Below are 10,422 nucleotides of genomic sequence, written 5' to 3'. Positions count from 1 at the left end.
TTAGCCAGGATGGTGTCGATCTCCTGCCCTCCTGACCTCGTGACCCGCCCGCCTCGGCCTCCCAAAGTGCTGGGATTACAGGCGTGAGTCACCGTGCCTGGCCCCACTTTTTTTTTTCTTTTTTTTTCTTTTTTTTTCTTTTTTATCACAAGCAGTTTGTAGTAGTAGGCAAAGAAAACTACTAATAAAAACCTTTTATTGCATCCTTATTTGTGTCAGATATTTTCCATAAAACGTTAAGTGCAAAATTCACAAATACTTTTTTGAATGTTTGGATGTGTTATTTTTCTATTAAATTTTTGTATTTAAGGTAGTTTATGAATGATTTTAAGTTAATAATTTTTGCATAACTTTCACATTGTTACATTCATGTCAGTTTTGCAACAAGTCTTTCTTAAGTAATTATTTTGTGTTTGTCAATTATTTTCTGAATTCTAATGATTTCAGTTTTATTGTTAACACCAGCATTGTGTACCTTGTGGTAATGTAATAACCTTGTTTCAGTCACATGGGTTTGTTTCAGGCATATATTTTAATTAAACATCAGTTCAATTGGACATCAGGCTCCCAGGGAAGAATTATGCATTTTACCCACAATACGAGTATGTTCTAATGTCTAATTTCTGTCTATCTGTGCCTGGAGAAAGTTAAAATATTCATCTCTTTTGGTTAAAATTACGTAATAGGATGACTTCTGTAACACACAGAAGATTTGATGGCAGTGCCTAATCTTTAAGATAATCTTCCATTAAATATAATATTTAATTATTTTTAAGATGATCTTTAAGTGAGGAAGACTGTCCATTCCTGTTTTTGAGTTAAAGGAAATGAGCACTGCTAGATTGAGATTGAGTCATAGCTGAACATTGGCATTTACTGGACCCAATACTGTGTGGCAGTCTAAGCATGTCTAAAATAAATCCATCTTTCAAGCTGATTTTGGGTTCTTATGCACTCTGTCAAATCGCTATTCAAGAGTTTCTGGGCCAGATGCAATGGCGATTGCCTATAATCCCAACACCTTGGGAGGCAGAGGTGGGTGGATCACTTGAGGCCAGGAGTTTGAGACCAGCTTGGGCAGCATAGTGAGACACTGTCTCTAACACACATACATACAAGTTCTTGGACATTTGTTTGAAGAATATCCTTAACACTGAGAAATGCACACTCTTGCACTCAATGAAATTGATTTATTGCCATTCACATCATCCTACATAATTATCTACCTTAAGCTTCCATGACAACTGAGTCTTTATGCAAATTAAAAATTGACTTTAAACTCTATTTTACCCCAGGATTCTATTTCCTCCCTCTTTACTTAATACCTCCAAAGTCTATTGGAATATAGTTCCTGTCATCAGTCAAATTCTGCCTTTCCTCTTTTTCACAAAGGTAGCAGTTTCTAATCCAGAAAGTGGTCCACACTACAGCCTATGCGTTGTCTGATCTGTTCATAGTGATATCTAGCAAACATTTTCTTCTCACTGTGGGTTTCCGACATTGCATATCTGACAGGTTAACAATACTGTAGTATGTCCTTACGTATCATACATTGTCTGTCTGAAATTGGTCATTGATATTGGTTTGCTCTCTCTAATCTATGTTTCTTAAGGTCAGACAATAGGTACCAAGTAGAGGAAAAATAGATTTCACTGGCAACTCATGTGCTAAGCTTCCATCAGAGCCTTATGCAGTTAATTTTGTACCATATATTTAATTCTGGAAGTCTACAATGAGCTTCTGAGGTGAGATGGTGAAAACTTTTTATTTTGTAGCAGTTTCAGGGTCCTTTTTGTTGCTTTTCTCCTGCTCAAAATTTGGTGGGTGTCACTGTCAGTGTCTACATTGATTACGGAAGGTCTCACTATGTTTCTTGCTGTCCATCATGAAAATGAGAGGTGGGAGGTTATGTTTCACTTTGACTTCCTGTCTGACCATGAGGTTTGCATGTACTCAGATGCTGTGTCTCATGGCATTGATGGTGAAAATTCTCCTTTATTTTACCCCATTTCTTTGACTGTCTGGGTTGAGGCATCTTTAGCATTGGCTTGGTGTCTTCTTTCTGTGTTTGACTTCCATGTAGATTCCCACCCCCAAAATAAAAATCCGACTCTGATGTTGGTCTGAGATGCTGAGGCATGTGGCTGTTTCAGATGTGCTGAATTTTTAAGGTAAAGCTGCTGCTATGTAACAGATATATCATTCCATTCATGCTGGCATTTTCCTCGAAAATACAATGTACTTTACGGTATCTTTTTGTTTATTGTATCTTTATCTTGTTACCGAAGAAAGTTGTGCTTAACAAGGGGGAGGTCCCTGCTTCAAGCAGTGTTTTGAGAAAAGGTGACATATATTTAATAATATCTTTTTTGTTGTTTTTCAGAGACAGGGTCTCACTCTGTAGCCCAAGTTGGAGTGCAGTGGTGCAATCATAACTCACTGCAGCCTTGCTCAAGCAATCTTCCAACCTCAGTCTCTTGAGTAGCTGGGATCACAGGCATGTGCCACACTGCCGGGCTAATTTTTAATATTGTTATTTGTAGAGATGGGGTCTCCCTATGTTACCCAGGCTGGTCTCAAACAGCTGGCTTAAAGTGATTCTCCTGCCTCAGCTTCCCAAAGTGCTGGGATTATAAGCATAAGCCGCCATGTCCAGTCCTGTTCTTGATATTCTAAATGTGCACATATTATGTCCAGTTACAAATTTTTGGTCACAAGTCTTTTTTAGCCCATTATGGTCTCCCAATGTGGGATATACTGATTTCTTCAGCTTCACAAAATTTTCCTCTGCTATTAGGAATTTTGCATACAGCCTACTCTGTTTATTCTCTTGTCATGAAATTCATTTTAACTTAATTTCATAATGAATGGATTAAGCCTTAATACTGCTTGGCTTTTTTTTTTCTTTCTTTTTTTCATGATCATTCTTGGCTTGAAATTCCTATTCTCATATTTGTTCTTCAGCCATATCTAACTTGCTATTCATTCCATCATTGATTTTTATATGTCAATGATGAAAAATTAATTTCCTTCCTCTCCTTCTGATGTGATATTCTCCAGCATATGGCAGACAATGTCTTTGAAGATATTCAGTGTAGTTTATTTAAAACGTTGTTCCATTTTCTCTGAGTTTCCTTGACTTTGTCATTGTCTGAACATAAGTTCAGGGGATCTTGTTGACAGCACAATATTTTTCCATTGTTGGCAATTTATTAAAGGTTTGTTTTACTTTATGTTTAAGATTTGCTGAATTCTGTCTGCGAGTGGCATACACATCTGTTTATGGGAGTGTTCTTTCTGTGATTGTGATAAGCGGTAGAACATGCCTCTGGGAAGATGTACAGCATATGAGAGCGGTGAAGACAACATAAATGTCTGTTGCCTTTTGAGAACATTTTATGCTTGTGGAGTTTCGTGAGTACCCTATGTTGACAAGCCATGTGTTAAGACAATGGAGAAAGAATCATACACCAAGCAAATTTATATAGTGATAGCCTCACAAAAACTGATACCTTTTAAATGAGATAAATTGAGTGATTAGAACGTATAATTTTGTAATTTCCAAAAGGATTTTTTAAAAATTTGAATAAAAAGTACAATATTATATGTCACTCGATTACAATTTCTGAAACTAGGTACAAAAAAGAAGCAATCATTTCTACCAAATCAGGTATTTAAAAAGGTCTGGAAAATCTATATTTGGTATGCAAGAAAAAAATTCTTAAAAGAGAATTAAAATCATGTATGTGGGTTTGTGTAGGTTTTCCTAAATAATTTTAGCTCAATAAACCATCCATCTTACTGCCAACAATGCATGTAAAACATAAAAAATAGACTAAGCATAATATCAAGAAAGAAGCCATTGTAATATACATGGACACGTACAACTCATAATTGTGCTCATTGGAAATTACGCCAGAGAGATAAAAACAACATTCAAATAAAAACCTGTACACAAATGTTCGTGGCAACTTTGTTTAGAAGAGCATACTCCAGACAGGCACAATGGCTCACACCTGTAATCACTGCACTTTGGAAGGCCAAGACAGAAGGATCGCCTGAGCCCAGGACTTTGAGACCAGCCTGGGCAACATGTGAAAATTCTGTCTCTACAAAAAAACCCTGTTTCTACAAAAAAATACAAAAAATTAGCCTGGTTTGGTGGCTTGTGCCTGTGGTCCCAGCTACTCAGGAGGCTGAGGTGGGAGGATCCTTTGAGCCTGGGAGATTGAGGCTGCAGTGAGCTGTGCTTGCACAAACTGCATTCCAGCCTGGTCAACAGAGCGAGATGCTGTCTTTAAAAAATAAATTAATTAATTAAAAAGATTAAAATCCTAGGAAGAACCTAAAAGTCATTGAATGAGTGAATGGTTGAATAAACTGTGGCATCGCCATACCGTGGAATATGAGTGAATGATAGAAAAAGCTATTGATGCACACAATAACCTAAGTAGACCTAAAGGCATTATGCTAAGTGAAAAGAAAGTACATATCAAAAGGTCATATACTGCGTGATCTCATTTACAAAATATTCTCAAAATGACAAAATGACAGAAATAGAGAAGAGATGAGTGGTTGTCAGGAAAATTGTGTGGGTGCAGCAGGTGCTAACAGAAGCACCAGGAGGGGCATCTTTTGTGATGATGGAACAATTTTTAATCTTGATTGTTTAGTAATTATGCAAACCTACACATGGGATAAAATGGCATAGAATTACACACACAGGGACAAACATTATTGTGGGATTATAAAAAGTAGTAAAAACTGAACAAGGTCTGTAGTCTCCTTACCAGGATTGTACCAATGCCAATTTCCTGGTTTTTATAACATACTACAGCTGGGTGAGATGTCACCTTTGCACGTGGATGGGGTGAGGCATCATATGGGATTCTGTGCTATTTTTGCAACTTCCTCTGAGACCATTTTAAAATGAAAAAAAGTAAAAGAAAAAACTCATAAGTATTCTTGTAGCCAAGAAATACAATATAGCCACTCCACCTTCAACACACATCACATTTTAAAATCCAATATTCTGAGTTACAACTTGGTTTTGATTTATTTTTTGGAGGGGGGCTTTCAAAACAAATCATGTACCAGTTATTTTCTCAACAGGAAAATATCTTTTCCTTAATATATCCATGGGTTTCTCTCATAGTTAATTGTAGACTCTGCTGCTTAAAATTCACATTCTCATAGACACCCTCTGTCCATCCTATAATAAAATGGAATCACTGTAAAATCTCTATATCAGGGGTCTCCAGCTGTTTCTACAAATGGTCAGATAATGGATATTTTAGGCTTTGTGGGTCAGTGGTTTCAGTCACATATGCTTAACTCTGCTGTTTTAGTGTGAAAGCATTCATATGCTATATATAAGTGAATGAGTGTGGCAGTATTCCAATAAAACTTTATTTACAAAAATGGGTGGAGAGCAACAACTGGCCAATGGGCTGTAGTTTCCAGACACTCTATGCTATACTTACAATTGTTTTGTTATAGTGCCTACAACTATGAGGACTTGATACCATATCATATGAGTTTGTTTATTGCCTCTCTCCCTACATGATTTCCAGCTCCATAAGAGTGTGTTACTATATTCCCAGCACTTTACTGTTTCACCACACAAAGTAGGCACAAAATAAATACTTGTTATATGCATACTTGGATTCCTGACTCAATAATTGAAATTCAAAAGTCCAAGAAGGCCAGGCACAGTGGCTCACGCCTATAATCCCAATACTTTGGGAGGCCTATGTGGGTGGATCACTTGAAGTCAGGAGGAGTTCGAGACCAGCCTGGCCAACATGGCAAAACCCTGTCACTAATAAAACTACAAAAAAAATTAGTTGGGTATGGTGGCGGGCACCTATAGTCCCAGCTACTCGGGATGCTGAGGTGGGAGTATCACTTGAACCTGGGAGGCAGAGGTTGCAGTGAGCGGAGATTGCACCAATGCGCTCCAGCCTGGGCAACAGAACAAGACTCTGTCAAAACAAAACAAATAAACAAAAAAATCCAAAGTCTAAGAAACAGCCAGAAAACATCAATGCTATTGAAAGTTGATTTAACATTTATGATACAGTTGCTTTGAAGATAAAATATAAACACCAAAATAAGATCATTGTTTTCAAGCTGTTGCAGGAAGTCAGGGACCCTGAATGGAGGGACCTGCTGAAGCCATGGCAGAAGAACATAAATTGTGAAGATTTAATGGATATTTATTAGTTTCCCAAATTAATACTTTTATAATTTCTTACACCTGTCTTTACTGCAGTCTCTGAACATAAATTGTGAAGATTTCATGGACATTTATCACTTCCTCAATTAATACTCTTGTGATTTCCTATGCCTGTCTTTACTGTAATCTCTTAATCCCATCATCTTCGTAAGCTGAAGATGTATGTTGCCTCAGGAACCTGTGATGATTGCGTTAACTGCACAAATTGTTTGTAAAGCATGTGTGTTTAAACAATATGAAATCTGGGCACCTTGAAAAAAGAACAGGTTAACAGCGATGTTCAGGGAACAAGGGAGATAACCATTAGGTCTGACTGCCTGAGAGCTGGGTGAACCAGAGCCATATTTCTCTTCTTACAAAAGAAAATAGGAGAAATATTGCTGAATTCTTTTCCTTAGCAAGGAACAGCCCTGAGAAAGACAATGCATTCCCAGGGGTAGGTCTCTAAAATGGCCGCTCTGGGAATGTCTGTCTTATACAGTTGCAGATAAGGGATGAAACAAGTCCTGGTCTCCTGTAGCGCTCCCAGGCCTATTAGGATGAGGAAATTCCTGCCTAGTAAATTTTAGTCAGGCCGGTTGTCTGCTCTCAAACCCTGTCTCCTGATAAGATGTTATCAGTGACAATGCGTGCCCAGTGGGACATGAAATTTCATTAGTAATTTTAATTTCACCTCAGTCCTGTGATCTCGCTCTGCCCCCACTTGCCTTGTGATATTTTATTACCTTGTGAAGCATGTGATCTCTGTGACCCACACCCTATTCATACACTCCTTCCCCTTAAAAAAATCACTAATAAAAACTTGCTGGTTTTGCGGCTCAGGGGGCATCATGGAACCTGCTAACCTGTGATGTCTTCCCTAGACACCCAGCTTTAAAATTTCTCTCTTTTTTACTCTTTCCCTCTATTTCTCAGACTGGCCAACACTTAGGGAAAATAGAAAAGAACCTACGTTGATATATTGAGGGCTGGTTTCCCCTGGTATCAAGCTATAACTTTTTATAAGGATTTAGAATCATTCAAAAAAATCCAACTTTTTAAATATGCTTCACTCTCCAATATAAATATCACTATTATTGATTTTCCAAAATTACTCAAAAGCATTTTGGTAAACTGTTCATATTTTCAGAATATCTTCTGAAAAAAAAATCAAAAGCTTTTAGGAATAGTTAACTCTAATGCCGCTGGCTTTACATGACATTCTCCTAGGAACTTAGGTGGTGATGAAGGGAATGAATTTTAGAATGAACTACAGTTTTTATTATTCACTTAGTCTCTAATGCAGTGAATAGAGTGACATTAAACACTCACTCCCCAGACAAAACAATTACCTTTTAAAACTACATTCCAAATACCAGATGCAGAAATTCTCAGAAACATACCCATGGCAAAGTGGCAATATTCTTCCCATTCTAAATAGTTTATTGAAAACTCAGCTCAGACAATAAAACAACTGACTTACTGCAAAGATAAATGCAATAAAATTGAGTTAAATTAATCTTTAAATTATACTCTGAAGGGAAAATAAGACTACATTAGAATAAGTATAGGTTGCACAGAGGACAATTTCTAGTAAAAAAAAAAAAGTGTAATTTATAACCTGTATCAAATTGTTTTTATGGCATTTTTTAAAGTTCAAGGTTACAAGTGAGTTTCTATGCAAACAGTCCTAATTCTCTGTCTTTTCAGTCCATGCCATGTTGCTGATCATTCAGTGAAATTATTCAAAATAAAGGTTTTTCTTGTGAAATATAATTAATCAGACCACCTAAATATTATTAGGCAGACCATCTATAAATAGGCAGACCATGTAACACACTGGGACATGTTTGTGGGTGGAAGGGGAAAGTCATAAATACGTGACACACATACCATAATCCATGGATTTCCTAAGCAAAAACAACTGGTGGCCACCCTAAGTCATTAAAAAAGATGCCAAAAATAAAAATAACCTTGCATTGCCATCAAATAAGCCATCCACTTAATAGCCAGAAGTAAAAATCTTCTCAAAATATCTTCATCCTATTGCTCAGAGTTAATAAAATTATTAATTCATTGATAAATGTAGTCAGCAAAAAAATTATATTGGTTGTCTTCTTTTTTCTTTTTTTTCAGTACAAGGTCGCACTCTGTCACCCAGGCTGGAGTGCAATGGTGCTATCTCGGCTCACTGATGCCTTCACCTCCCGGGTTCAAGTGATTCTCCTGCCTCAGCCTCCTGAGTAGCTGGGATTACAGGTTACAGATTACATGCCCAGCTAATTTTTTTGTATTTTTCGTAGAGACAGGGTTTCACCATGTTGGCCAGGCTGGTCTTGAACTCTTGACCTCAAGTGATCCACCTCCCTCGGCCTCCCAAACTGCTGGAGTTATGCCTGACCTTGATTGTCTTTTAAGTTCCAGTACTGCCAACACTGGCCATTCTTTCAATTAATGCTTATAATGTGTCATTTGAGCCACCTGTCCTATGTCATCTGAGAGACCAAAGAGAGATGCCCTTTTATCAACAAAGAGGGATCCTAAAATTAAGGAAACAAAAGTTACCTATGGGTGAAGGTTCAGGCTGTAGTTGGCAAGGCAAATTTCTAAATTCCCATGGCTCAATTCCCTAAGATAGGAGCTATCAGGCAAATTATCCAACCCCTTCTAACTCTGATTTTCAATCCAGACCACTACAACTCTGAATGGACAGAGGACTGGCCCCACAAACCTTCTTTTCCGATAAGCAACTGCAGATCTTACTATCAGTTTCAGCAGCTTACAGAGGCTGTACACAAATTGTCCTTGTGTCCTATTGTTCACTTTTTGACATAAAGAGCTTAATTCTACCTCATCACCATCATAACCATCAACATCATTATCAACATCACCATTGTCATTGTCATCATCATCATCACCATCACCACCATTTTAATGCTAAAACTTCACACCAAAGTGAACATGGGATGTATGCTACATATATGTCTACACAATCTGCATGAGCTTGGCTCCTCTCATAAATATGGATAGCTTTCCTCCCAAGCCTGCTGAATATGTGTGACTCTATTGTGTAATATGGACCCTGTGAAGCCTAAAACCCAACCTGCCCTTTCCCTCTTCAAAAAGAGAACATCTTCAGTCCACCCCAGAAACTATCTCTTTCCAGTATGCAAACCAATTATCACCAATAAAGCTCTTTTTTCGACTATTTAGCCATCCTGGTGTCTTTTGAATGCCATATAGGAATCTTTTTTATTTTTATTTTTTTTCCCTTTGAGACGGGATCTTGCTCTGTTGTCCAGGACTGAGTGCAGTGAAGTGATCACAGCTCACTGCAGCCTTGACCTCCTGGGCTCAAACAATCCTCCTACCTCAGTCTCCTAAGTAGCTGGGACCACAGTCACATGCCACCACACCTGGCTAATCTATCTCTATATATATATAGTTTGTAGAGATGGGGTCTCACTATGTTGCCCAAGCTGGTCTCAAACTTCTCGGCCTAAGTGATCCTCCCACTTTATCCTCCCAAAGTGCTGGTATTAGAGGCATGAGCCACTATGCCTGGCCTGTAGGAGATTTTGAAGGGACAAAGGTCGAGCCCAAACATACTTAGGGAGAAAAATTAAATGAATAGTGCATGAGCCCTCATATTTTGTTTGGGATACTAATGTGTTGGAAATCATCATCCCTTAGGAAATATAGGAGGAAGAATATTATGGAATTTGGATACATCATAAGTCTTTCTCTTATAATTTTGGAATCCTTTAGCTAATCTTAGATTCATTTTGGATAAATATATTCAAGATATTTATGTGATATCCAAATGTAAATGTGTGAGATTACAGTTACATTTATCAAAGACATTTTAATATCTTGTCCTGGCATAGTGGCTTATGCCTGCAATCCCAGCACTTTGGGAGGCCGAGATGGGCAAATCATGAGGTCAGGAGTTCGAGACCAGCCTTGCCAACATGGTGAAACCTGTTTCCACTAAAAATACAAAAATTATTCAGGCATTGTTAGTACACCCCTGTAATCCCAGTTACTCTGGAGGCTGAGGCAGGAGAATCACTTGAACCTGGGAGCCATAGGTTATTGTGAGCAGAGATCACACCACCACATTCCAATCTGGGCAACAGAAAAAGACTCTGTCTCAAAAAAAAATTTAATATGTTTATACTTGTCCAATATATTTATTTACTATA

The sequence above is a fragment of the Mandrillus leucophaeus genome, unplaced genomic scaffold, assembly GCF_000951045.1.
Source record: "Mandrillus leucophaeus isolate KB7577 unplaced genomic scaffold, Mleu.le_1.0 Scaffold127, whole genome shotgun sequence".
NCBI classification, from domain to species: Eukaryota; Metazoa; Chordata; class Mammalia; order Primates; family Cercopithecidae; genus Mandrillus; species Mandrillus leucophaeus.
Note: the sequence above shows the minus strand (reverse complement) of the source record.